This window comes from Alexandromys fortis, unplaced genomic scaffold (genome assembly GCF_014885135.2).
Source record: "Alexandromys fortis isolate MF-2015 unplaced genomic scaffold, M_Fortis_MF-2015_v1.1 scaffold_258, whole genome shotgun sequence".
NCBI classification, from domain to species: Eukaryota; Metazoa; Chordata; class Mammalia; order Rodentia; family Cricetidae; genus Alexandromys; species Alexandromys fortis.
This window is the reverse complement of record NW_026068132.1, coordinates 1025707-1052894: the sequence shown is the minus strand read 5'-3', so window position 1 is coordinate 1052894 and position 27188 is coordinate 1025707. Positions and strand designations below refer to the sequence as shown.

Sequence of the window (27188 nt, the reverse complement as noted above, 5' to 3'; positions counted from 1 at the left end):
AGTATCTATTATATTTCCCCTTTCCAGGGAGATTCATGTGATTTGCCCCTTCCCCTTGAGCCCTCCTTGTAACTTAGCCTCTCTGGGTCTGTGACTTGTAGCACGCTCATGCCCTTGCTTTTCAGCAATATCTACTCATAAGTGAGTCCATACCATGTTTGTCTTTCTGGGTCTGGGTTACCTCACTCAGGATGATTTTCTTCTAGTTTCATTCATTTGCCAGAAAATTTCATAATATCATTTTTAACAGCTGAGTACTACTCCATTTGTATATGACCACATTTTCTTTATCCATTCTTCGGTTGGGGACATCTATGTTTTCAATTTCCAGCTATTATGAATAAAGCTGCTATGAACATAGTTGGGCAAGTGTCCTTGTGGTATGATTGAGCATCCTTTGGGTATATGCCGAGGAGTGGTATTGTTGGGTCTTGAGGTAGATCAAGTCCCAATTTCCTGAGAAACTACCATATTGATTTCCAAAGTGGCTGTACAAGTTTGTACTCCCACGAGCAATGGAGAAGCGCTCGCCTTGCTCCTCATCCTCGCCGGGTGACCTGTCACTTGTGTTTTTGATATAGCCATTTTGACAGGTGTAATATGGACTCTCAAAGTTGTTTTGATTTGCATTTCCCTGCTGGCTAAGGATGTTGAACATTTCTTTAAGTGATTCTCGGCCACTTGGGCTTCCTCTGTTGAGAATTCTGTTTAGATCTGTACTCCATTTTTGGTTTAGACTATTTGGTTTGTTAATGTCTTGTTTCTTGGATTCTTTATATATTTTGCCTTCTGTCAGATGTAGAGTTGGTCAAAATCTTTTCCCATTCTTTAGGCTGCTGCTTTGTTCTATTGACAGTGTCCTTTGCCCTATAGAAGGGGACTCTGCTTCTTAAACTGTGTGTTGTGACCCACATGGAGCCCTATAACTGAACTGTGAAATGTTTCTGAACATGCAGTGACCAAAACACTCCAAATCTCAGGAGCAATGAATCTGAGGTGCTGCTGGCAGGGCTCCCTGTTTCACTGTGGTCTCGGTTCTGAAAACACAACACCCACACTTTGTACTCAGCACGTCATCTCACCAAGTCAGTGGCGTTGAATGTTCACTTGAACACCGTGGCTCAGACTTGAGACTATACAAGTTCATCACCTCGCCAAGCCAATGCCAATGAGCATTCTCTCAAGCACTGCAGCTCAGACTTGAGGCTGTCATAAGTTCTGCACTACAGTGTTTCAAGCATACACACAGAGTTCTTTGCTCTTACAGGAATATAATGGTTTCATTATGCAAAACAAAGACTTAATAGTCTTTAACCATCATTTCTCAGCATGTATCAAATTAGTATATTTTTGGATTGTATTGTTGGGATGTTTGATTTTAAAAAAACTGCTGTTTGAGTTGCTGAGTTGGGCATTATAAAAAAGACATTAAATGAATTTTATTTTGAGATCAGGATACAATTTCCAACAATTCTTGAAGTGGTCCTAAGCATGCTTCTGCCATTCTGTACAACATATGTATATGAAGTAGCATTCTCAGCACTGATGACTATGAAAGCAAAATATTGGTCAGCACTGAAAAGCAATAAAGATGCTCTTCACCTTCAACCAAGATTAATTCTTTATGAAAAACAGACCAGCACATTCATCTCAGTATTATGCAAATTTGCTTTTGTCTGTTACACATAATAAAACTATGTATACCATAGAATTGTAAAATTTACTTCTCTGTGATTTATTATCAATAAATGTATGGTTTGTCCTTGTTGCCTGTTTTACATTCCCAGGTGAAAAGGGAGAATGACAAAAGATGCTACACTCTAGGATGTCCCTGTCTGTGCTCCTAAGGACTCCCAGCTGGATGTGAAATGGACGTCGCCATCCATCTTGGGAGGAGTTGGGGTTGCTATAAAAGAAGACCACGTCTTCTCTGGAGGGCAGATGTGGGGGAGAAAGGACAGGAGCCAAGAGGCATGATTCACTCACTGGTTCACAAAGCTTATTAGATGTCTTCTTTTGGTGAATTCACCCATCTCTTGGGGCGGTGGTTTCCTAAATTATTAAAGAACTGAGGGCTTGGGTCTGAAAAAGCCTGGGTTAAAACCCGTCTCGCTGAACATAGCAGACAATCAGGACTACTGAGACCTCAAGAACAATGGCAATAGGTTTTTGATCCTACTGTACCTATTGGTTTTGTGGGAGCCTAGGCAGTTTCGTGGATGCTCACCTTACTAGACCTGGATGGAGGTGGGTGGTCCTTGGACTTCCCACAGGGCAGGGAACCCTGATTGCTCTTTGGGCTGATTAGGGTGGGGGATTTGATTGGGGGAGGGGGTGGGAAAGGGGAGGCAGCTGGGGGGAAGAGACAGAAATCTTTAATAAATAAATAAATAAATTAAAAAAAAAGAACTGAGGGAAGTGTCTGGCGGCTGTAAAGTTTGGTGGTCTGGGGGCCAGAGAGAGGGCTTAGTGATCAAGAGCACTTCCGTGTGGAATATGAACATCCTTCCATCTATTTATTCCGTTTCTGATATATGATCCTGATAAAGTTCCCTTTTTAAATGTATTCAATAATTTTTACTAGGATATTCATTTGTTTGTTAAAATACTACACTTATTTAAAAAAGCACTTCTGTGTTTCCAGAGGAAACCAGTTTGAATTCTTCCCCCATAATCCAGTCAAGCGCTTCAGAAGCACCTGCAATTCCAGCTCTAGGGGACCCAACACCCTCTTTTGGCCTCTGAGGGCACCTGCACTCAAGTGTATTATCCTGCTGCCACTGCTACCACACACTAAACTAAAAATAAAAGAAATCTTCGGGAAAAAAAAATGGTAGTCAACTCTTCCTTGAATGGGGCTTTTTCTTTCTACCTCAGAGGGCATCTTCCTTTCTTTGGTCTTCATTCTTCTCTCCTTAGAAAACTATGTAAACCCCAACATAGAAAAAGACAGTCTTTACTTGTTAGGAAAATTCCTAATGCATTTTCCCTTCTGGCCGAGGTTACTACGTGAACTCAGTGATGAAAAGCATGAAGAAAACCAGTCCAAAAGTTGGAAACCTTGCTGTTTTTTTTAAGGGAGGCATTTGTGGCTCATCTTTCACACATAGCTTTTTCGATAAGATGAAAATACTCAGTGGGTTTTTGGCTGTGAGACACTGAATTAAACCCTGTCAGCAAAGACCGGAACTGAGCTGCCTTCGCCGCGGACAGGATTCTTGTGTCCCTACAGGGCTGTGTTCAGTGGGAAGCCAATTCTGGACTTAGATTTTCCTTTATCCTCTGAGCTCAGGAGAGCCAGGAGCCTGAAATTTCCAGGTAGATTTGCAAATTTTCCAGTCTAGCAGAAGCAGCTTTGGAGTGACAGATGAAGTAAATACAATTGATAAAGGACTTCCTCATCTCCCCATATTCAAAATGTGATGGAGGTACTAATAAAAATGGCAGCGTATCAGAAAGCAAAGGTCTGAACTCTTTTGGTTTTGCTACCAACCAGTGGGTGGTGACTGCATTTTATAAGCTCCTGTCCGTCAACTGTTTCATCTGTACAATGAAGGGGGTGACAACTATTCCTGGACCTAAGGGCATCTCGGCTGCTTTCATACGGCTGAGTAGGAAAATCGGGCATTCTTTGTCTTCTGGATGCGGTAGGGATGGCTCTAGGGGCGCTCCAGGGCAGGCATTTCAACCTCTACTTTCTTTATTTGTGAGTGGAAAATCAAAATGAGTAAAGCGGGCTGGAAATTTACACACAAATTTATGCGATGTCTAAAATGTTGCTCACTGTTGTAGGTTAGGTATGTTTTGTTCCCTTCAAAAGCCTCATTGAGGCAGGTTTCCTGGTGTGGCAGTGTTGGGAAGGGAAACCCCCTGGAACATGCCTTGATGCCTGGGGATAGAAACCTCATGAGTGAATTAATACCATTCGCACATGATTGAGTTATTGCTTTCTGCCGTGAGCTAATCCAACATGTAACCTTTGCAAGATGCAGCCTTTCAGACCTGGAATAGCCCACCTTCTAGAGCTGCAAGCTAACTGGTCTCCAGTGGCTGTATTAAAGCAACATAGACTCAGATAACGTTTTAGTTTTAAATATAGAGATAGGGTCTCACTGTTCCGCCTAGGCCCATTTTAAACTCAGAGGTTCAAGTGATCATCAACTGTCAGTGTATCAGGGACTGCAGGGCCTTACCAGTGTGCTTGGATCATTCATATTTTACTTTGGTTCTATAAAACACATCTAGCCGACACACGGCTGTAGGCAGAGTTTTCCGGTCCCTATAGTTGCTTCCAAATTACCACATAGAAGCACATGTTAATTGTAAATGCTCGTCCCGTAGCTCAGGCTTATTACTAACTAACTCTTACATTTAAATTAATCTGTATTCCTTATTTATGCTCTGACATGTAATGGTATCTTTATTAGCAGGGCACATTCAATTTCTGCTCCCTTTGTGTCTAACTGGAGACTCTTGTGACTCTACTCTTCTTCTTTCTGGCATCCTCCTAGTCCTGTGTTTTTTTTTTTTTTTTTTTTTTTTTTTTTTTTTTTTTTTTTTTTTTTTTTTTTTTTTTTGCCTGACTACCTCCTGCCCCAACTATAGGCCAGTCATCTCTTTTAATATATATTTGTAGTGTACAAAAAAGATTGTTCCACAGCACAGTGCTAGTTTGGACCGGGAGAAGTCTATATTTGAGGAAGAAAAGCAGGGAGGAGAGATGCAGGCTTTTCTCAGGGAGTGCTTTAGGTAAGGACCCAGAGCCGTGTATTTGTTCTGTGGCAATGGTGAGCAGCGGAGGTTGGCAGCTCATTTCTCACTGTGCAGACTTGTGCACTAAAGGTACAGGCACTTGTTTTCTACCACAGCGGTGTTTAATATGTTCCTAACATGTTATAATCTCAAATATTTGGATATATACTCGACAATAATTATATTTAGTTGTTGAAGATCTCAGAGGCATTCTTAGGGCAAGCCCGTGGGTGCTTTGGGAAGCACCTGGATACGCTGATACGCCAGAACACTCCACGACATCTTTTCTTTAGCAGAGATGGGTGTGCAAGGGGAGCAGGTACTGCTCATGCAGGCAGCTGTTCACAAGATAGCCCTCTCAAGTATGTGGTGCTGGGTCAGGCGGGGAGTTGTTTGGGAGCATCTAGTCTCATTTTACCTTAGCGGAGGGGCCTTGCCACTTTGTCAAGGGCTCTACAGACTCCCACTGCCTGGAGTAGCTCTGAGATCTGATCTCAGGCTCAGATGCTGTAAGCAGCCACTCATTTTTGCTCTAAGTTGGGCTCTTTACAACTTGCTCCTCCCTCAGGACACGCCCATGGGATCTCCTGCCCTCTGTATAGTCTTTGCTCTGTTGATCTGTCAAGGCCCTTTAGCAGAGCACGGGTAACTTCCTGGGCAGCATTCCCTCTGCTGGAAAACCATGTTTTGCCCTTATCATTGGACTGTTACCCATCACCTCTGAAGATGACAGTTTTGAGAGGAGCTTTCCTTTTAAATATAGCCAAGCAGTCGCTTGTCTGACTCTTCGGCTGCATCAACACAGCTTGACTCTCTAGCCTTAGCCAATGTCTAACAATACAGGGAACTTACTTAACACTTGTGCTTCATGGCTTTGTCTTGTAAATTACCCCTTCTCTTTTCTAAATTAGACTTTGAATACAGCAAAGATTAAGGCTTTTAGTCTAGATTTGCAGTTACAGGTAGTCCTTACAGGCTTGTGAGCCAAATCTTGCACCGTGTCCTGAGGAATTCTTTGCAGGGCCCAGAGAAAAGATGTGAAAAGATGCCTTGTCTAGCACCCAGGCTCAGGCCCACTCGATTTCCCAGCAGTTAATGATCTTCATAGCAGCGAGCTCCTTTCATAAATGCACACAGTCCAGCTTAGAATAATCTTTGCACGCTCACCTCCCACTGGAGCTGTCACTCTAACACAAATGATGATCGTCTGCAGACCGTGCCCTGTGTTTACTGTTTCTTTAGAGCCCTGGCTAGCCCCACATTCGAGTGTGGGGGGACAGCTGTGTGGTACCATCTCTTCCTGCCAGGAGTTTAATTATGAGGGATGGAACAGGGTGAATTTAAACTCAAACCATTGTTGAGTTCTTGGTACAGGATGGTATCTACCTGCAGGCAGAGGCTGGGCAGGATACCATCCAGTTCTAGCTGATCTAACCTAAGTGAGCTGCTCTTGAGGGTAGGGAGTACTGTGGAGAGGCGGAAGGCAAGAGAACCAGCCCTTCCTTTGTTCCCCACTGAAAACAGGTCAACAGTGTCCTCAGGAAACACAGATCAGGCCAGAGGGTCAGACAATTTGCAAATGAGGGGCTCCTAACACTAAACCACACTTAAAACCAATGGGCTTGATGTGGCTCCGTCAGTGATAAAACAGAGGGGAAGTGTTACTGAAGGGAAACCCGGGTGGGCCCACTAGCTTCTTGTAATCTCGGTTGGTTTGAGGATCTGTTACTTTGTAGGCACCCAGCTGAACTATGCATTATTAATTTCCCACTAGTTCTGTTACAGATTGTGGTGTCTGGCACGCGTATCATGGTAACAATTATCTAGATGAGTATAGAACATTCAGGACACTAGAGCAAAGTCCCGACTCTTCACTAACACAGGAGCGTGGGAAAGGAGACAGGCGGACTGACTGACATTGAGTAAGAGGAGAGGAAGGCCTCAGCCACACCTTCCAGATGCTAGATGGGCTCCTCCAGCAGCTCTGAGAAGACACCGTCCCACTGCAGCCTGATGATATACTCAGCACAGGAAAGAACATCTCAGATTCCGCTAAGCACCTCGCCATGCGGGCCATTATCACAGCCATGCATAAAGTCCCTGAGTCAGGCAATAGTAACAGTGTTGTAGTCACTGAGCCCCGAGAGTCAGCTGACCAGAAGAACTGAGAAGATGATGTTGGCAGGGGCAGGCCTACTGGAAATCAAGAAAATTGGAGTTGAGTCCTGTACCTTCATCACGGAGTACAAAGACCTCGGCATACACCATTCTTCTTGGGGTGAAGAGAGCAACAAAGAGAGTCACTTGGAAGAAGAACAAAACTTCCAAGATGCCATCAAGTGTGTCGCGGCATGCTCTTGGACCCGAAACTGTTGTGAGGGGATGGAGCATTTGAGATAGCTGTGACCCATGCCTGCAAAGAAAAAGTCAAGTGTAATGAATGACTCAGCCACACAACATGGCTGACTCTTCCGGGTTCCAGGGTCATGAGTGTGTAGACAAACCCTCAGGCAGAGGTGCCTAATGGTCCCAGGAATCTTTAAGGACCCCACATGACCCACGTGCAGCATGGTTGTATCATCTACGTATGACACAGCTGTGTGAGCCCTTGCATGCATGTGTGAACTCTGTCATCTGCGTGTGACACAGCCACATCATCCCCCTGTGTACATGTGCTAGGCAGCTTTTAAAAGCTGGACGCGCCATCTTCAAGCTCTCTGTCTTTCTGCACATTGACCTTCGCCAGGCCTGTACACCCCCACCAATAAACGCCTAAGCGGATTTGTTGCGTGTTCCCTGTTTGCTTCTCACTCGCACCAGGTCATTTCACCAAGGCCATAGTGGATGTGAAGCTGTTATGGAGTTTGTGACCCTTGAGAAAAGACCATAGGCTCAATCCAATTATAAAGGAGAGTTTCTCCGGCCTGGCCTTTGTAGAACAATGGCCTTTCAAGGCTGTTGCTGAGGCCTTAGAGGTCACCCCTTTACCCAGAACCGGGGGGGGGGGGCAGCCTTGTCTTCTTACCTCAGGCTAAGCATGCGAGTTCTGGACCATAAACAGTGAGAGGGGTGCCTTGGTGAGTGTGGAAGACCTGGGCTTGTGGAGCCGTTGACTGTGAAACTGCATCCATGTGGGACAGCTGTGCAGATGACAGCTCTGTTGCTGTGATGATGACATCACTTCAGGCCACACAACGAAGAGTGAAGACCTGAGTCAGCCATGTGGTCCTCAGCAAGATGGCTCTGATACACAGAGTCCAGAACCTACCCCTGTCCTCAGCCAGACTGCCGGGAGCTCCGTGGACCTCTTTGGAAGAGATCTGGCTCAGGAGAAGCCCACAGTCTCTCCTGCTGTACACCTTCCTCTTCGTGTGCTTCTTCCTCTTCATGTGCTTCTGATGACTAAATTGAAGTCACATGAAGGGAGCTCACACTGAATGGAATGAAGCCGAGCTAGTGAGGAACGGGAGGTGGGAAGGAATTGAGAGCTAAGGTCCCAAAGTCAAGCCGAGGTGTAGTGATGGACACTTCTCCCAAGTAGCACGAGAGACAGGGCAGTTGGCAGTGTTTCTTGTGAGCTGCAGGCAACTCAGTAGCAACCTGGAATTTGCTTGCCCTCTGCCTCATGCAAGCTTCGCCTTGCATTCTGATTTCTAAGGAACCCAACCAGGGCAGAGTAGCACAGCTGGGCTTGGCATCCTAAGATGACAGAGTAGACTCGCTGCCGTCTAATTCTGTTCTGCTCTGCTTTGGTCTGCCTGTTTTCTGTGAGCTGTAGATCCTAGGTGATGATGTCTAAAGCTGCTCAACGCTCTTCAAAGGGCCAGGCTGGCAGTGGGAGATCAGCCTAGCCAGGATGAGTCTACCTGGGACACAGAGGCTGCTTTTGCTTCAGTAGAGAGAAGGGATCAGCAAGAAACTTTTTCTCTTGGTGCAAAAAGGGGTGAAAACCTTAGGCCTAGACACCAGATATAATCTCTTAGCCTAGTTAAAAGGGGAAGTTGGAGAGCACAGTTGTTAGTCGTGTGGGTATGCTGGGAAGGGAGTTGTCTCCTGCTAGCAGACAGCTGTTTTTGCCTAGACCCTTCTCCCTAAGTCACGGCTGTTCGCTGGCAGATTAGGAAATTGGAAGGCGCAGAGCCAGGACTTTCAGAACAGTTGGTGGCTTTTGCTTGTGATTCAGGCTGATCTCTGACCGGATGCTGCTTAAATCTGATTTGAAAGCAGCTAGATGTGTAATAATTTAAGCAAATTTGCCCTTTCCCTTCAGTTTAATTCAGTTCAGTTCAATCAATATTTATCAAGAGATTGTTCGGTGATGGCCAAGTTCTCATAGGTACGGCTAGCAAGTGTGGCTGATACGGCAAGAGAAATGAGGAAGCAGGAGAAGGAGAGGGAGGCAAATTGTAGGGTCCCCAGGGCAGGTCCCTGCAACATTGCTCCCAGGGTGTGAGGGTCAGTCCGGTAAGGTGCTCCAAGGAGGAGGGGGAGCCAACAGTGAGCGACCCGAAGACCCTCTTGGCTGTCTGCCTGACTCTATTGAGCAGAGTTCACACTCAGCTAGTCCAAAGGCACATCCTTCTCTGAGGACCCTCCTTCTTATCTGTTTCACCATCACCCCCCAGATTCCCCATGTAGACACCCAGGAGTATAATAATGTGGCTCCCAATACTACATGTGTAGGCAAAATAAATGTCATTTTTTTGTTGAATATCATTTTGCTTGCACAATAGCATGATTGTCCTGTGGGGCCTTGGATTCAGGTCACAGCTCTCTGGTGACAACCCAAACTTAAGGCAGTGTGTTTTTATATTGTTTGCTAGGGAAGATCTGGACCCTGGAAGGCTTCCCCAGGGAGGATTTAGACATAGGAGAGAGGAAGCTACTGCTGCCTCACGGACTTGGCAATATTGAATTTGAGCATTCAACAATCTAGATGCCTGAGGGCCTCAACAAAAGACAAACTGTGCCACATGGGAATTTCGAGTGTGTCAGATTTATGTTTGAGTCTTCTGAGCAGCTTGACATTTGAGAAGGAAGTAAAAGCTGGCTGAGCTATTCAGCCATAACATCTGCATGGACTTAATTTCCCTAAGGTTTCTGTGTGTCTGAGATTCTTCACACAGCACAGCGAGGCCCAGGGCTTTGATGGTCTCCAGCCCCAATTCTACTCTCGATCTAGGTATTTGGCTCAAACTGATTGTTTTTCCAGGTTGCCATGGTCAGCTGGGCACCTTCCTTGTCCCTTCCCCTGCCTTGCCGAGGGGTCGTGAGCTTCATCTCCCAAGGTCACCTTTGGAACTGGCTCTGGGTTGGAATCTGACAATTAAAGGTGCTCCCAGGACAAAGAATGCAGAAGCGGAGTCAGCATCCCTGTTGGCAGCTGTGAACAGCTGCTTGGGCATATGATACACATGCAATTTGCTTCAGCTCCTGGGCAACCTCCTGAGAATCACCTGTTCAGGGATGGCAAGTGGCTGGGGCTGTCAGCAGCTTTCCTGAATTCAGCCTTTCCTGAGTTTGTGAAAGAGGCAGCAGTTTCTGTTGCCTCCTCCAGGCATTCTTACCATGGTTACAGCTTCCGAGTCTCCACATTAAAACCCTTGCCCAGCCGGGCGGTGGTGGCGCACGCCTTTAATCCCAGCACTCGGGAGGCAGAGGCAGGCGGATCTCTGTGAGTTCGAGACCAGCCTGGTCTACAAGAGCTAGTTCCAGCAGGACAGGCTCCAAAACCTCAGAGAAACCCTGTCTCAAAAAACCAAAAAAAAAAAAAAAAAACAACCCTTGCCCACTGGCATACAGAAGTGCATCTCTCAGAGTGAGTCCTGACTAAGGGACCTCTCCTTTCCTAGTGAAGGTCATTCTAGTGCTGTGGGTGACCACCTAGCAAACGCATTAGTATAGTGGACCAGCAGCTTTGGCTGAGTCCTCCAGCTCTGTGACCAGAGACCCTCGCTGGACTGCGTCAGCTGTTTCTCATAGACAGGACAAGAAGAGTTACTCATTATGTCCTATGACCTTCCATTTGCTATATATGTTAAGAATGGATGGCTATGTGGAATACCCAGCCCCAATGGATACACCTACAGCATGAACCCAATCTAAGGCTCAGGGAATATGGTGGAAGAGGAGGTGGAAAGATTGTAAGAGCCAGAGGCCCAGGATATATGCTGTGATATAGTGCTGTCTGTATATGACAGGTTGCTGCATGCACCTGGGACATCTTAACAATATAGTCACATACGAGGCTCTGCACAGGACAGTACCAGTTGACATACCAACCTAGAAACCTCATAAGACCCCACTCCTAGATGAAGAGTTACAGGTAATTGATGGTTGCTAAGAGAGGGAGAATCAGTCTTTCCCATGAACGAACCCCCAATAGGTTATCTAATCTCAAGTGATCATCTCTAAAAACATGAGCAACATTAAATGGACCCGGGAGGCTGTATTCATATGTACATATGTGTCATGTATGTATATGCTGTGTCTGTTTGAGAATAATAATTAAAGAAGAAGAGGTTACAGATTTGAGAGGGAGTGGGCAGACATTGGAGGAGTTAGACTATGAAGAAAGGGGTGGGAATGATGTCAATACAGTACTCACGTATGAGATATAGAATGGCCGTCTAGTTGGAGAGGGGAGAGGCTCGTGAAGTCTTACCAGTAGCGGGGAGCCATTGGTAGTTGGTGGTTTCAGGGAAAGGGAGAGTCAGTTTTCTTTAAGGGTATGGCACCTGGCAAGTCTACACTATCTAGTTGATGGCACCGTCAGGTAACCAATGACTGTATGGGCAACACAACTTTCCCTCTGTGGTTTACAGAAAAATGAAAGCATGGAGTTGGGAGGGGTGGAGCTGGGAAGTGCATCTGGGAGGAGTTAAGAGAAGGAGTGTGTGTGTGTGTGTGTGAATCTAGTCAAATATATTGTGTGCATGTATAAAATTCTCAAATAATTAAAAATATGTGAAATTCTAAATATTCACCCTTATACTCGCAGGCTAAGCATGGTCCCTAACCCTCATTAAGAAAGCTTCTCTTTGCAACAGATGGCAACCACTACAGAAAAGGACAACCAATCAAAATGCATAGTTGTGGAGCCCAGTCCCAATGGATAATGGATACATTGTCCAAACACTCCTGCATCAAAGGCTCCGGGAACATGGTAGAAGCAGAGGCAGAAAGACTGTAAGAGTCGTAAGGCCACGGACTTTGCTGTGAGACAATGTCTCCCAGGAATGTCAGAAGCTACACCCATGAAGTCTCACCAGCATGGCTGCCTAAACATGAGCTGAGCAGGACAATGACAACAGATATGCTAGAGCGGACAGAGGGAAAGCCCCACAGTCCTCAACCTTAGACAAAGGACTACAGGCAACTAAGGAACGCTAAGAGCAGGAGAAACAGTCTCCCCAGGGAAGGGCACACCAATTAGCTGTCCAACACCAAATGGTCAGCCCTGAAACTATGCATACAAGCAACATTTTCCCCACAAACATCGGCTTGGGGCAAACAGCTGTCAGGGGCTTTGGCTGGTCAGAGGACACTCATTTTGAGAGAATAGAAAGCCAAGGGATTCTTCATAAATGAACAGAGGGAGTATATGAATACTTCCAGGTAGGAAAAGCATTGTGGTTCCCCAAAGATTTAAAAACAGAATTATATATAATCTAGTAATTAATTATTCTAGATCTTAGTCCGTCACTGAAGGAAGTTAGGACAGGAACTCAAGGCAGCAGCTGCAGGAGCTGGTGGAGGCTGGGGAAAATGCTGCTTACTGGCTTGCTCCTCATGGTTTGCTCAGCCTGCTTTCTCACTAAGACAATGCCTCACGGCCTTGATCACAGGCCAGTCTTCTGGAGGCATTTCCTCAGTTAGGATCCCCTCTTCCCATATATGTCTAGGTTTGTGTCAAACTGACAAAAATCAACCAGCACAGATATATTCCACCTCAGAGCCATTTCCCATGAGAATACCCAGGGGGCACGGAAGCTAGAGTTACCAGATTTAACAAACACAAACGCAGAACAACCAGGGGAACTGGAATTGCAGGAGAATGGTGAGTGTTTTGTATTTTATCCCCCTTTCCCCTTCACCTGCCCAGACACTAGAGGAAACTGTTTGTAATATAAAATCTTTGATGAAGATGTGTATATACAATATTCAAAGAATTCTTAAAACTTCTATGGTAAGAAAACAATCAGTTTAAAATTGTACTGGAGATCTGAACAAACACCTCACTAAAGGAGATGTGCAAATGGTAAGTGAGCACATTTAAAGGTGCCCCACTCTACCTCAGCAAGGAAATGCAAACTAAAGGGACACAGGGACACTACAGTGCACCTGTTGGAATGCCCAAATCCACAATTACCGGCCGCAGCTAATGCTGGTATCATGTGGAACTCACTGCTGGGGGCAATGCACAGCATACAGCATTCTGAGAGAGAATTTGGTGACTTTGTGCAAAACCAAACATGTTCTTTCCATACGACCCAGCAGCGAGCATCCGTGCTCAGTCATCGTGACTGTTTTAGTGGGTGAGGGGAGCAAATGTGTCGTATCCAGACAATGGAATGTTAGTATTTTCTAAAGGAGTCTGATAGTAGTGTTTATATGATTATTTGTCAGTGGTGGGGATTGAACCCAGGATTTCACACTCATAGGGTGTCTTTGTAGTAAAATAGGATTCCTGTAAGTAAAACTTTGTTTGGTCATCCTGGAAAGAAGTATCTAAGCCAAGAAGCCTCTCAGGAATGAGAGGCTTCAGGAGGGAAACTACAACAATCTCTTCATTTCTAAAGCCCTCACTCCACCACTACAAAGGGTCACAGCTAACTTCCCCCTTGGCAGACCCTTCAATTTGCCAAGGGAGAGAGGCTGCCCCTTGCTGTGTGTGCTAACAAACACAGTTCTCTGAGAACACAGGGCTCTGAGATTCTGTCTTCTAGGCATGACCCAGCTGTTGCAATCATGATCCCACAAACCACAGCAGCTGTGGTTGCCTGTACTGTGCATGCACAGGATTGGATTGGCCTTACCATCAGTTTGTGGAGAGCAACCAACAGCCTTGACAACAGCCTGGGATGTTTGGAGATTTCTACGGGGCCTCCTTTGGCCAACATCTTATTTAGATGCAACCTATTCCTGGCTCTGGAAGTTTCATTTGGTGGTAAGAGTTGTTTAGTTGGGGCTTTGTCTCTTTGTTATTTGGTGATTCCAACTTAGATTTATTTCATATTTGTATATATTTTAAGGAACTTCTACAGAAGTAAGTTTATGCATGACCTTTAATATGGCTCCTAGTTTTAGCTATCTTTTCCAGAGTTTCCTGCCTTCCTCTCTTCCTCCTCCTTCTTGTTTAATCCTCCTCTTTCAATCCCTTCTCCAACCCATCCATCCATAACCATCTATTTTATTTCCTCTTCTTAGTGAGATCTTCCTTCTCTCCTAGTCTCTTAGTCTAACCTTTGTGGTATGTAAACTGTAGATTGTTTATTGAGGACACAACAGCGAACATCCACATGTAAGTGAATACATACCATATTTATCATTTTGTGTCTGAGTTACTTCACTCAGGATGATTTACTTTCTGGCTCCATCCGTTTACCTGAGAATTTCATCATTTTATTTTTCTAGTAACTGAGTAATATTCTATTGTGTCAGCTTTTTTATCCATTCATCTACTGATGGACATCTAGTCTCCATTTTCTGGCTATGAAAAGAGCAGCAATGAACATGGTTGAGCAAGTGTCCCTGTAGTAGGATGTAGAGTCTTTTCATGGGTCTTTAACCCAGATCTGTGGAGATAAGAAAATCACTGTGGCTTGCTGGCCACCAGCCTGGTGAGAGCCTTAGTCTCCAAGAAATAAGATGGATGATGTCTTCCAACCACTCCAACCACACCCCAACACACACACCCCAACACACACACACACACACACACACACACACACACACACACACACATAGAGAGAGAGAGAGAGAGAGAGAGAGAGAGAGAGAGAGAGAGAGAGAGATGAGAGAATGCAAAAGTCCTCTTTTGCACTTCCACAATTTAAGCATACATCAAGGAAACCCAGACAGACAGCAGCTGCTAACAGCTTGACCTGAGACTGCTTAGATACTGAACTATGGAAGGAAATGTCTTTCTTCTTTTAGAGTTTTTTATTCTTTGAAAGCTCCATACATTTTTATAATGTGTATGGATCATACCCATCCACCACTACCACCCTCCACCTCTTACAGTGCCACCAAACTGCCTCCCGGTCTCAAATATTCTATTTTTATTATTAATCGACCCCAGTCCAGCCAGTGCTGCCCACATATGCACAGGCATGTGGCAATCTACAGCGCCATGAGCAACCTACCAGTGTCCTCAATTTCAAAGGAGAATGAACTGCCAATAGCTGAGAGGAAAGTCTTTATAAATTACCCTGTCTGCATATTCTGTGGACCAAGACGCAAATGGACGAAGACAAATGTCCCTCAGGTTCTAGGGAACAAGTTATTGCCTTCTTCCCTGGGAACTCAATGACAGCTCAGAACTGTAGAAAAGAAATAAATAAGTTCTCTCTCTCTCTCTCTCTCTCTCTCTCTCTCTCTCTCTCTCTCTCTCTCTGTGTGTGTGGGGTCCTAGAAGCCAGGACCCCAGAGTTGGCAGAAAATAAGGTCACAGTCGTAAGAAGGATGTGTTTCCTAACAAGCCCTTGGGAACAACAACAAGAGAGAACACGTTTCCTTTGCTCCTGGAAGGCTGTGTGTTATCTGCAGGAACACAATGCCACTGGTGTACGTTGTACCCTGACTCCTGCAGAGCAGAGTGCCGCCTTCAAGCCAGTGTCATTCCTTCACAAGCCATTCCAGAGCTCTTCTCAGGTGGAGTACCGCAAAGCCAGCAGGGCCCCTGACCCTTGTCTCCATCTTGTTGTAAAGTGTTCCTTCTGTTTTTGTCCGGGCGAGCATAGCGAATCATCGGGCATTTCATAGTCATTGATGAACGGTGTTGACTTAGGCAATGTTAGCAGGAAAGGCAGTCTCACACCCAGAACACATGTCAGTCACCATGGGGATGGATGCCTGGAGGAAGTGGTTTGGTGGAATCAGCTTGTGTCAAACGACTGGCTGGTTTTCTCAACAGAAACAACAGAAGCAAGAAGGATGTGCCCAAAGAACTAGAAAACAAAAACAAAAACACAACAGCAACAAAAACACCCCCAAAACTCCAGTCTGGAAAAATATATTTTAAGAATGAAAGGCCTTGAAACAAATCTGAAAACAAAACTGAAGCTATTCAGTACTATCCCTGGTCAGCATTGAAGCTGTGCTCAGACTCAACAATAGCAACCACTAGGAGACTACATGTTTGGAAATGAAAACTTAGTTCTACACAACTCAAACCAAAGAATAAAGCATAATGAAAATTTTAAATGCTTGAAATTGAGTAATAATAAAGCAGTATGTATTGAATCAGAAGGGAAAGTCTTCTAAGAGGTACACTTATTAGTTCAAAGAATTGCTGAGAAAGAATAGCTGAAGAAGCAGAGAATTAAGCATTCTTTTGGAGAAATAAGAGAAAGGACAGAAACAGAAATGTAAAGAAAGTAGACAAAGAATAAAGAAAGCTCTGTGAAACAAGAGGCAGCCCGACGACAAACTGGCGCTCTGAAAAGACACTGAGACCAGGGCCTGGCTGTCGGGGCCACGGGCAAGAGAGAAGGACGAAAATCCAGTACAGGCAGCGGGTAGCGGGAAGATAATCAAACAACAGGCTCATTAATTTATGCCAATACATTTAAATGTTTAGATGACATTTTTATGCACACAAAAAAAACCACCAGTATTTACATGAAAAAGAACACCAAAGACTGAGAGTTCTATACTTTGTTTTGTAGAGCAGGCAACAAAATGGGGGCTCCTGCATGTTGCGACACAGCTCCAGCCAACATCTGGCTTTTTCCTTCCTCTCTCCCTCCTTCCCTCCCTCCTTCCTTTCCTCTCTCTTCCTCTCTCTCTCTCTTTATTAATAAATGTTATCTGACAATGGAGACACCAGGTCTATGATTCTTACCAAGCATTTCTGAAAGAAGGAACACTAATCCTGATCTTACACAGACAGCTCGGGGGGTTAAACAGGGACCTATTTCATGAGACTAATATAATTTCCCGACAATGACATCATAAATGTAAATTTTAGGCTAATGTTCATGAATGTAGATGTGAAAATCCTTTTTAAAAATCAGGAAACTAAAAAAAAATCAGGAAACTAAATTGAGCAATATATTAAACTATGATATGCTATAAGCAAATTCAGTTTACATGTAGAAATCAATCAGTTTAATTCACTATAAAACATAATAAATGACAAAGGCATTATCTTAATGGCTGCAGAGAAAGGACAAGCGTCATATCTCAACAGATATAATACAAGATATCTTGTAATCAAACACAGAGTTTCTGCAGCTAAACATATGAGTTTTTCCATGGAGCAGGATGGAGACTATAAATAGCCTACATCTGCTCATGTGGAGTGGCGCTGCCAAGGGAAACAAAAGCCCTTCCTTCTCGGCTTTCAGTAGTATATAAGGGATTATAGGCTTATATCAAAATATTTTAAAATAGCTGGTTGGAGTGTCATGGAAATACCAATATAAAAAATGAAACCACAACGCTAAGTTCTTCATACATAGAGAATAGCAGGGCTCCCTGGTGAGCTTGTCCCTTGCTAGGCACAAATCATCAGTTAGCTGTAGTTCTAAGGCTGTGTAGCACTCTCGGAGTCCGTTCTTTGGAGCGTTGCGGTTTGGATCTGGAATGACCCTCACAGACTCTCTCTAGCACTCAGTCCTAGTGTGTGGCGCTATCTGAAGGGTGTTGAGCCTTTCTATGTGGAGTCTGATTGGTGGAAGTGGGTCATTAAGGGTGGCCTTTGAGGATGATACCAGCGCTGGACTCTGGCTGTTCTCTCAGCTCCCTGGTCTACTAGCCACATGGGAAGTCCTAAACACACACACACACACACACACACACACACACACACACCACTGCTGAGTCTCTGACACTAAAGCAGAACACATCTCTCCTGACTCAAGCTGTTCCCTGCAGGTACCGTGTCGTGATGACTGAAGGAAGACGGCATCGCAACAGCTAAGGTGATGGCCAGATCACCATTATCCCCAGAGGAAACTGACGTCTGTTGCTGCTTGGGCTGAGTCTTCACGGTGAGCCTGCAGCCAGCATACAGGCAACTCTCAGGATAGGCACAAGTGAGAGATAAGGGCCATTGCCCACTTTTGACATTTTGAAATGCAAATGCAATGCTCTTTCCTTGGCTTGAGCTGAAGTTATTGCAGCGACTGCAAAGAACTGAGACAGGATACTGGCTTTCTTTCCATGTGCTTATTATTTTCTAAAATATTTGAAGAAAGCACTTTTTTTTCTGTTTAGTCCCACCACTCAGGAGGTGAAGGAAGGAGGATTGCAAATTTGAGGATAGCCCAGGTTGCATCATGAAATCTTATCTCAAAACAAACAAAAACATTTGACTAATGTCTTAAAATATTTTATAGTCATGAATAACTGTGATTTGAGGTCACTCTTTAAAAGGCTACAAATGCCACTCCCTTTGTTATCTGCTTGTCATTTAATTTTTGATGCTCTTTAAAAAGTTTCTTTCTTTTATTTTTTTCCTTTGGAACTGGAGACATGGATGGTTGTTATCTACCATGTGGATGCCAAGAACTGAATCAAGGTCCTCTGCAAGAACAAGTGTTCTTAATTGCTGCGCCATCTCTCCAGCCCTTAACTTTGGACACTTCCAATTTGATAACCTGTTGTTTCCCCCCCCTTCTTGTTTTTTTTTTTTTTCTTGTTCAGGTTGCTGTATTTGCTGTAGACTTACTAACTTTAGAACTTAAAGCAAAACCAGTGTTTGGAAGTCATTAAACATTCTTTCCAATAAATAATACATAGTTTTTTTTTAATCTAAATACAACTTTTAGCATCTTACAGAATACCTTTGATATAGAAGATGCTGACTGACAGGAGCTCAAAGGCTAGACAGAGGAAACTAGGTAGGTATGGTGGGTCCCTCTCAACTCCCGTATCCTCTGGGTCTTCAGGGAAGACATCCCTCTGTCTTTGTGTGGCTGTTGAGTGGACAGAAATTCAGAGTCTCTATGAGGACTTCTTCCTCTGGGCATGGCCAGCATATTCTTGCTTAGAAACGTGTCAACCTTTCTTTCTCTGGAGTCAAAGAAGCTCTGTCTAGAAGTTTCTTTTGATGGTAAGTTTTCCAGACAATTTGACGGCATGATTTTCAATCTATGATCTTTTTTTTTTCCAATTCTAAAGTTTCTCCTTTTCTCCTCCTCCATCCCCCTTCCTTACTTTCTCTTTTTGTTCTTTCCCTCCCCCTCCACCTCCTCTGAGTCCTATTCCCTTTGTTCCTGTGTTATTCTTTTTGCAAATGTCTGTTATACATAGCAAGAGAGAAGTAGGGGTGGAGGGTTGAGATCCATTTTAAGGAGCTGGCTCGTGTGGCTGGATCCGGCAGGGAGGAAGCTGACAGGCTGGAGATGGAAAGCGCTGCTGTCCAAATCCAAAGATAGTCTGTTGGCAGAACTCCCTCCTGTTCGGGGAGGGAAGGCCATTCTTTGGTTTTTATTGTTGTTGTGGTTTTTTTTTTTTTTTTTTTACACCTTCAGCTGATTGGAGAGTAATTTGCCTTACTCCAAACCTGATAATGTAAATGCTAATTTCATCCAAAAACTATCTTCCCAGAAACGTTTAGGATGATGTTGATGAAATACCCAGGTGCTGTGGGCCAACCATGTTGACACATAAGTTCAGCCATCACAGTTAACTCTTGGCACCCACACACATCTTCACAAAGACAACACCAGGTTATAATCCCACCTACACGGTACACTGTGCACTTATTTTCCAAAGCCACTGATTCTCTCCCCTAAACATGCAAAGTCCCTGCGTGATGCTTGGTTTTCTTGCTTAACCCCTGACTCCTAAACCATGACACAATGTCAACCAAATTTCAGTGCTGTGAAATAAAGCCATCCCTGCTCTAGTTCCTCAAGCTTGGCAAATAGGAGGCGGGGAAGTAAAACAAGCCATTTCCACCAAATGTTAGCAATGGAACCTTATAGAGGACATTGTAAGATTTCCTTGGGAGACAGGAAATCTTGGGACACAGGCCTATAGTCCCAGCTACTGGGAAGGTTGAGGTTGAAGGATCACAAGTTCATGCTTGCCTGGGCAAGTCAGTGAGGCATTGTCTCAAAATAAATGTAGCAGTCTGGAGAGACAGCTCAGCAGCTGTGAGCACTGACTGCTCCTCTAGAGGACCTGAGTTCATTTCCCAGCACCCACATGGTGGGTCTTAACTGTTAGTGACTTTAGTTCCTGGGGCTTTTGACATCTACAGGCACCAGACACACTTGTGATGCACAGATAAACTTGTAGACAGCAATCTATACACACAGAATAAATAAACAAACAGGAATTTAAAAAAGGTTTAAAATGTGCATAAACATAAGATTTTTAAAAATTAAAAATACGTTAAAAAGAAAAGAGGGGGTATGCATTTCTCTCTCTCTCTCTCTCTCTCTCTCTCTCTCTCTCTCACACACACACACACACACACACACACACACACCCCTCCTTTTCCATCCCAGAGACAGTTTTGATCTTTGAGGAAAACAAATCAGATGTAAGGTTTGGGTTTTGGGAGGTTTTTTTTTTCTTGTTTTGTTTTTTCGAGAAAAGATCTCTCTGTGTAGTCTTGCCTGTCCAGAAACTCACTCTATAAACTGCACTGGTCTTGAACGCAGAGATCCACTTGCCTCTGCCTCCCTAGTGCTGGAATTAAAGGCCTGTGCACTATGTCCAGTGTGATTTTTTTTTTGAGATATAATATGATTACAACATTTCTCCCTTCCTTTTCTTCCTTCCAGGCCCTCCCATATACCCCTCCCAGCTCTCTTTAAAATTTATGTTTTTTTTTCTGTTATTGTATGCATATATGGAGGTACACATGTATTCCTAAATATAACCTGTTCATCTGTATAATATAACTTGCGTGTATGTTCTCAGGGCTGAGCATTTGGCGAGGAACAAGCAATTGGAGCACTCTTCTCCAGGGAAGACCACCTCCTGCTCCCAGCGTTCCTCAGATGTCTACAGTTCTTAGTGCAGGGTTGAAGCCTCAAGAGCTTTTCTGGAAGATAAATAAAAGAATGCAAAAGAGAGGAAGAAAGAACAATGGAGTGCTTCAGGAACAATTTTCATACTTTAAAAATAAATAACCCGACCCCACACAAAGAATGGGTGCACCCCACGCTCCATCTTCACCCTCCTCCGAATCCTGAGTTCTTTTCCTTTATGATCACCAGATGTGGGTCTCTTTACAGTTTGGGGATGTAGTCGGGTGCTGGGGGAGCTCCTTGGCACTGCCTTCCACTAGGGTAAGACAGGATGAGAGGGAAGTAGAAGTCGCACCGTGTCTTGACCCTCTGTCTCCTCAGGCACTCCCACTGTCTTCTTCAGTGTCTGTCACACAGAGGGACATGTTATTCACCCTCTTTCCCCACAAAGCATTCTGGTCCATTTTCTTTTTCCTCTCCACATGGTGTCTGCTGACTCATCAGAACTTCAAGACGAATCTGAGTTTTCTACAGAAACTATGTGGTGTTCTTCCCTCTCGACACCAGGAGCAGGGTCTCTGCATTATGCATCTGAGTCGATCTTTCTTTTTCCAGGAAGGGACATGAGTTGTGTGACAAGAGAAAGAACATGGCAGTTCTATTAGGGCAGAGGCTGGGAAACTGTGTCTCATACGTAAATACACCTAGGACCAACCCAGGGCAGAGGCTAGGAAACTGTCTTATACGTAAATACACCTAGGACCAACCTGGGGCAGAGGCTAGGAAACTGTGTCTCATACGTAAATACACCTAGGACCAACCCAGGGCAGAGGCTAGGAAACTGTCTTATACGTAAATACACCTAGGACCAACCCGGGGCAGAGGCTGGGAAACTGTCTTATACGTAAATACACCTAGGACCAACCCGGGGCAGAGGCTGGGAAACTGTCTCATACGTAAATACACCTAGGACCAACCCGGGGCAGAGGCTGGGAAACTGTCTCATACGTAAATACACCTAGGACCATGCTGCATAACGAGGGCTCACTTGATTTCTGTCCTTAAAGCATGGTCTCTCAGGCTTCTGAGTTAAAGAACTCTGGGAAGGAAGAGAGAAGAGAGAGATTGGGTGACTCTAGTGACAGAGGATAAGTTTCCTGAAGATGGATTAGAGTGAGACACATATTGTGTGTTTATAGGAGGAAGCCTTGAGATATCTATAATGCTATCAATAAAAACTACTTGAGCATTTATAAATTTTTAAGCTATTTTATAGTACCGAAGTAATATATTTTGCTTATAATAAAATTTAAGCCAAGCATAAATTTTTTAAAAGATGCAATATAAATAAATATAAAGAAGTTATAGCTTTTCTTGCCTTCTAATGGACGGTTTTAAGTCTTCCCTGAGATGAGTTAGCTTTTCGTATTCTAAAAGAATAAGCTTCAGAAAGGGAGGCAAAGGAGCCCAGCGTAAAATATACTGGAAGGCTGTGGAGGGCTCTATAAAATCTAAACCAAACTCCAAGTAATAAAGAGAAAGTGTGGGTCATTTCTCCTCTCAAGAGCACAGTGGGAGAAGAAGGGCGGAATCAGAGGAGACTCCATGAGACACAGCGAGCAGGATGGGAAGGACATTCATGAGGGAAATGAGCCTTGAGGCAGCACATAAATTACTAGAAATGGGTTGATTTAAGCTATAAGAGCTAGTTACAATCAGGCTTAAGCTATTGGCTGAGAATTTATAATTAATATTAAGTCTCTGTGTGAATATTTGGGGAGTGACTGGTGGGACAGCAAAATCCCCCACAGGGCACCTTTGTGATGTCTATAATAAAACACTGTGGCTAATTCCATACAGAGTTACTCCATTTTTTTTTTACTAGATGACAAGGTTTAGGGAAGGGCAGTGTTCGGCTTCTCCCATATGTGTTGTCTCATGATGATAACTTGAGGGCCATCAGACACCTTTTCTAACGACTCGCTGGACAGCGAGCCACCTCAAAATGTGTTGACCTAAAACGACAGCATTTGTTATCTATATTACAAGTCTGCGTTGTCTGGCCTGGTAAATTCTGGCAGTGGCCTGCTGAATGATTGCAGGCATGTGAGTGAGCCTAGCTAAGCCCAGGTGGGAAGAACCAGCCGCCTGTACTGTTTCCAGTGAAGGGTACAACTCTTCCCATCTTATTTAACTCAGGTGATTCCTTGCGGGCCCATTGGCTCACTTAATCTAAAGAATCCCTCCCAGGTGTGCCTGCAGGCCTGTCTCCTGGGTGAGTCCAGATCCTCTTATGCTGAATATAACATAAACCATCCAATTAATATAGATGTAAAGAGTATTGAGACTATAGCAATAAACACAATTTTAGTATTTTTTAGTAATTGTCCAGTCCATTACGATAAATTCTTAAATATAGATTTTTATTCCAAAAGCTAGTCATGAATAATCTTAATGAGGTATTTATAGAGAAATTATTCGCATTCGATAAAATGTATTATTGTAAATGGATGGCTCGTTTGGGCCAACATATTTTGACAAATAGCATGCTTATAACTACTTCCACAGTTAAGACAGAATACATCGGGCTGGAGAGATGGGCTCAGCAGTTAAGAGCACTGTCTGTTCTTCCAGAGGACCCAGGTTCAATTCCCAGCACCCACATGGCAGCTTACAACTGCCTGTAACTCAGGTCCAGGGGATCTGATGCCCTCACAAGCACATACATGCAGACAAAACACCAATGTGCATAAAATAAATATATCTTTAAAAGAAAACATCATATATAAATTAGATTTAATGATAATCTAAATCAATCCTGATCATTAATATGTCTATATTGAGTTGATCTTTTCCTAGACGTTTATAGAAATGGACTTCTACAACATGTATTCTCTTGAATTTAGCTTCTCTATGGGTCTATTTCTGATATGAAGCTACATTGTTTTTCAGCATCTCACTTCCTTTACCATTTATTAGCTTTCTGCAGTGTTTGTACATCCATTTTCCTTGTCATGGAAATTTGGGTCACTTCCAGAGTGGGCTGTTACTCCAGGATATATTATTCGTATATATTGCTCATGATGTAAGTCTTTGCATATGGATAAGTTTGCTTCCTCTTGGGTAGCTACGTTAGAGTGTAATCGCTGGGTTGTGTTATAAATCAGCCAATAATGGTATTCAAGTCAAACTCTCTTTCAAAGTGGCTTTTCCGTTTTGTATTTGCATCAGAAACTGAGAAATCTGTTAACTGTATCCTCCCCAATGGGAGGCTTTGCGAGGCTTTTCCACTTCAGACATTCCTTTGTAATGCAGCATCTATTGGGTTCTAGTGCACCTTCACTTTGTATTTTTATTATACATTTACTGTTCTTTAATGCATTTCCTTGTGCTCACTGCTCCTTTCCCCTCTTCTCAATGAGGATGCTTGTGCACTTGTATTTGTTACGTAGTCTTGATTCACGTCCTTCGGGGAGTGTATGTTCTGCAAATGTTTCTCCAAAGCTATGATCTTTTTTCTTTTAAAAATCATGTCTTACATAAACCAAAAAGTCTTAATTTTGTTGGTATCCAATTTGTACAATTTGTAACAGACCATGCTTTTGATACTGTATTTGAGAAAACTTTGGAACTGGGGAGGCGGCTTGGCAGGTACATGTGCTCACTGTGCAGACTTGGAGACTTGCGTTCAGGGCCTCAACTGCAAACATAAGACCTCAGAATGGGCTTGGAGAAGGGCGGGAAGACAGGAGGACTGCTGGGACTTGCTGACTGGCACCTAGCAGACAATAGTAGGCTCTAGACTCAATGGGAGAGCCTTTCTCGAGGGAGAAGCCAGGAAGCATTAGAGCAGAGCCCCTGGTGTCCTATGATGGCAAAGATTTCCCACTCTGTACATTGTATCTACAGTCAATCATTTTTGAACCAAAATGTTACCTTATTAATAACAATCTGACAAGGTAAGTTAGAACAACTGAAAGGAAAATTATTACCTCAGGACCCCCAAGACCAAGTTCTCAACACAAAGGAGATTGATTTGCCCCAGAAAGACAGCGGGCAGGGAATTAAAGTCAAAGAAGGAGGTAGAGAATGAGGGAGAAGGGGAAGGGAACAAAGGAAAGGGGGCAGGTTTATTTGTCTGGGAGGGACAAAGAACTTCCTCTGGATAGAGAGGAGACAGATGTGGCAAATAGGAAAATGATGGTTTATAAAGGTTAAGATGAGGTGCTTGGTTTTAGTTAGTTAGGTGAGCCAAACGGGGCTTCTGATTGCTGGACTTCAATAATTTGATAACTGGACCTTGGTAGTTGGCCTCATGAGGAAGAAGTATCCAAATACAGGAGTAGACCTTGGTGGCTAGCTCTAGGAATGTATCTTTTAGCTTGGCAGAGGGAATAGGGGAGAAGGGCAAGGCCTGCCAGAGCCATGCTTATCGCATTCCAGCTGGCCAGAGTCCCTTCAACAACCGCACAGGTTGACCGACAAACAGGAGAATTCCGCTACTTTATCATTTGTCAAAATGTGATTTTTTATATTAAAATTTATGTTTGAATGCTTTAAAAACAACTACTGCCTTTTAGAATTCATCTACAATTAGATCTTGATGAATACAACAGTGTAGCATTTTTTTCCCAAATGAGTGGACCATCAAATTGTGTTACTACTCTTTTGGTAATAAATATGCATCAAACAGCCAAACAGCAAAGCTAAACCAGATGTGGTACACATCTGTAATCCCAGAGCTCAGAGACTGAGGCGGGGGGTATAATGAGCTCAAGAGTAACCTGAGCTACAGAGAGAGACCCTTTAACAAAACGAACACAAAATGAGTCCCACCCCGCCCCATAAAGTCAATAGACATTAATGCTAACACCGCTAATGCTTCAAATATCAAGCCCCTTGCTTGTCTGTGTATAGTGTCTATGGGTACCATCGTCGACTGCAGGGTAACTCCATGTAAGCTGTTATCCCCTTCAGTCCAGACTCCTACTCATTGCACAGCTGGCTTTGTATAGTTTCTTCTAAACAGTTATAAAATCAAGTACATTGCTAATTTTGCCTTTGAGAAATCAACTGCTCTGTAAATAATTCATAAAAGCAAGACAGAAACTAAAAAGCAGTATTTTATGCACATATCTGAAGTTTCTAACAGGCTTGCTTTTCCCTCTAGTTCAGAGTTTGCCATCAGCCAGAATTTCCTTCAGTATTTTTGTAAGTAGTGAATTTACTCAAATTTGACCATTTGAATGTCTTCATCTCAGCTACAACTTTAAATTGTTTCACTGTATCTTTTAGCATTTCCTGTGTCTGAATGTTTCGCCTGCATGTATGTGTTCCCTGTGTGCATATCACCTGCAGAGTCCGGAAGAAGGAAACCTATTACTTCCCATGCTAACTTCGAAAAAAAGGAATAAAAAACTATTGAAAGCCACTATATAAGAAGAAAACAAATCAGGCATTTTATCCTGTGAAATGCCTCTGAATACATTTCTAGTGGGCTAAATATTTAAAAAAAAAAGAAACACAATTGGCCAGACATGGTGGCATGCACCTTTAATCCTAGCACTCAGGAGACAAGGGATCTCTATGAGCTTGAGTCCTGCTTGGTCTTCATAGTGAGTTCCATGGCTGAATAGGGATGTCTGTGGTGAGACAGTGCTTCAGGTGTCCACTGGTGCAGCCACAGCCTGCAGCTGTCTCTGCATTTCCTTCCTCTGCTCCTCCCCCAGCACTCTCCTCCCTCCCTCTCGTGTCCTTTATTTGTGAACCAGGGGTGAGGCTTCAAACGCAGAAGCAGAAAAGTGGCAAGTATGTTTTAAAATTGTGGTTTTCTGAATAATGGAGAAGACAATCATACGTACACTTTGAAAGTGGAGGGTTTTGTTTTTGTTTTTAGAGACTATTTTAATGTAAGCTTGTCAACGAGAGGAGACACATGGATTGTTGGTTTTGAGTGGCTTATGAGTGCCAAGCTATTGCCTTCTTATTATTTTTCTTCCTGTCCCCTAGGAGATCCACATCCACACCCACTGCAAGTCTATGAAGAGGGAAAAGAGAGAGAGAGAGAGAGAGAGAGAGAGAGAGAGAGAGAGAGAGAGAGAGAGAGAGGAGAGAGAGAGAGAGAGAGAGAGGCTGAAGGGGGAGCAAACATCTACCTAATTTTCTTAGGCAAATGACAAACTATGATAAACTCATATTTCCCCTCAGGACTGGTCTGAATTTTCTCTTAGCCTCCCATGTGAGAACAGAACTCTAAGAGGCACGTGCATTCATCTGCCAGCA

The 27188-nt window shown here is 43.8% G+C and overlaps 1 long non-coding RNA gene across 1 annotated transcript in view; it reads right to left on the bottom strand.

Moving 5' to 3' along the window:
• Positions 1–27188, bottom strand: part of LOC126490862 (uncharacterized) — a 234084-nt gene that overhangs the window by 89432 nt on the left and 117464 nt on the right. The window lies entirely within an intron of this gene.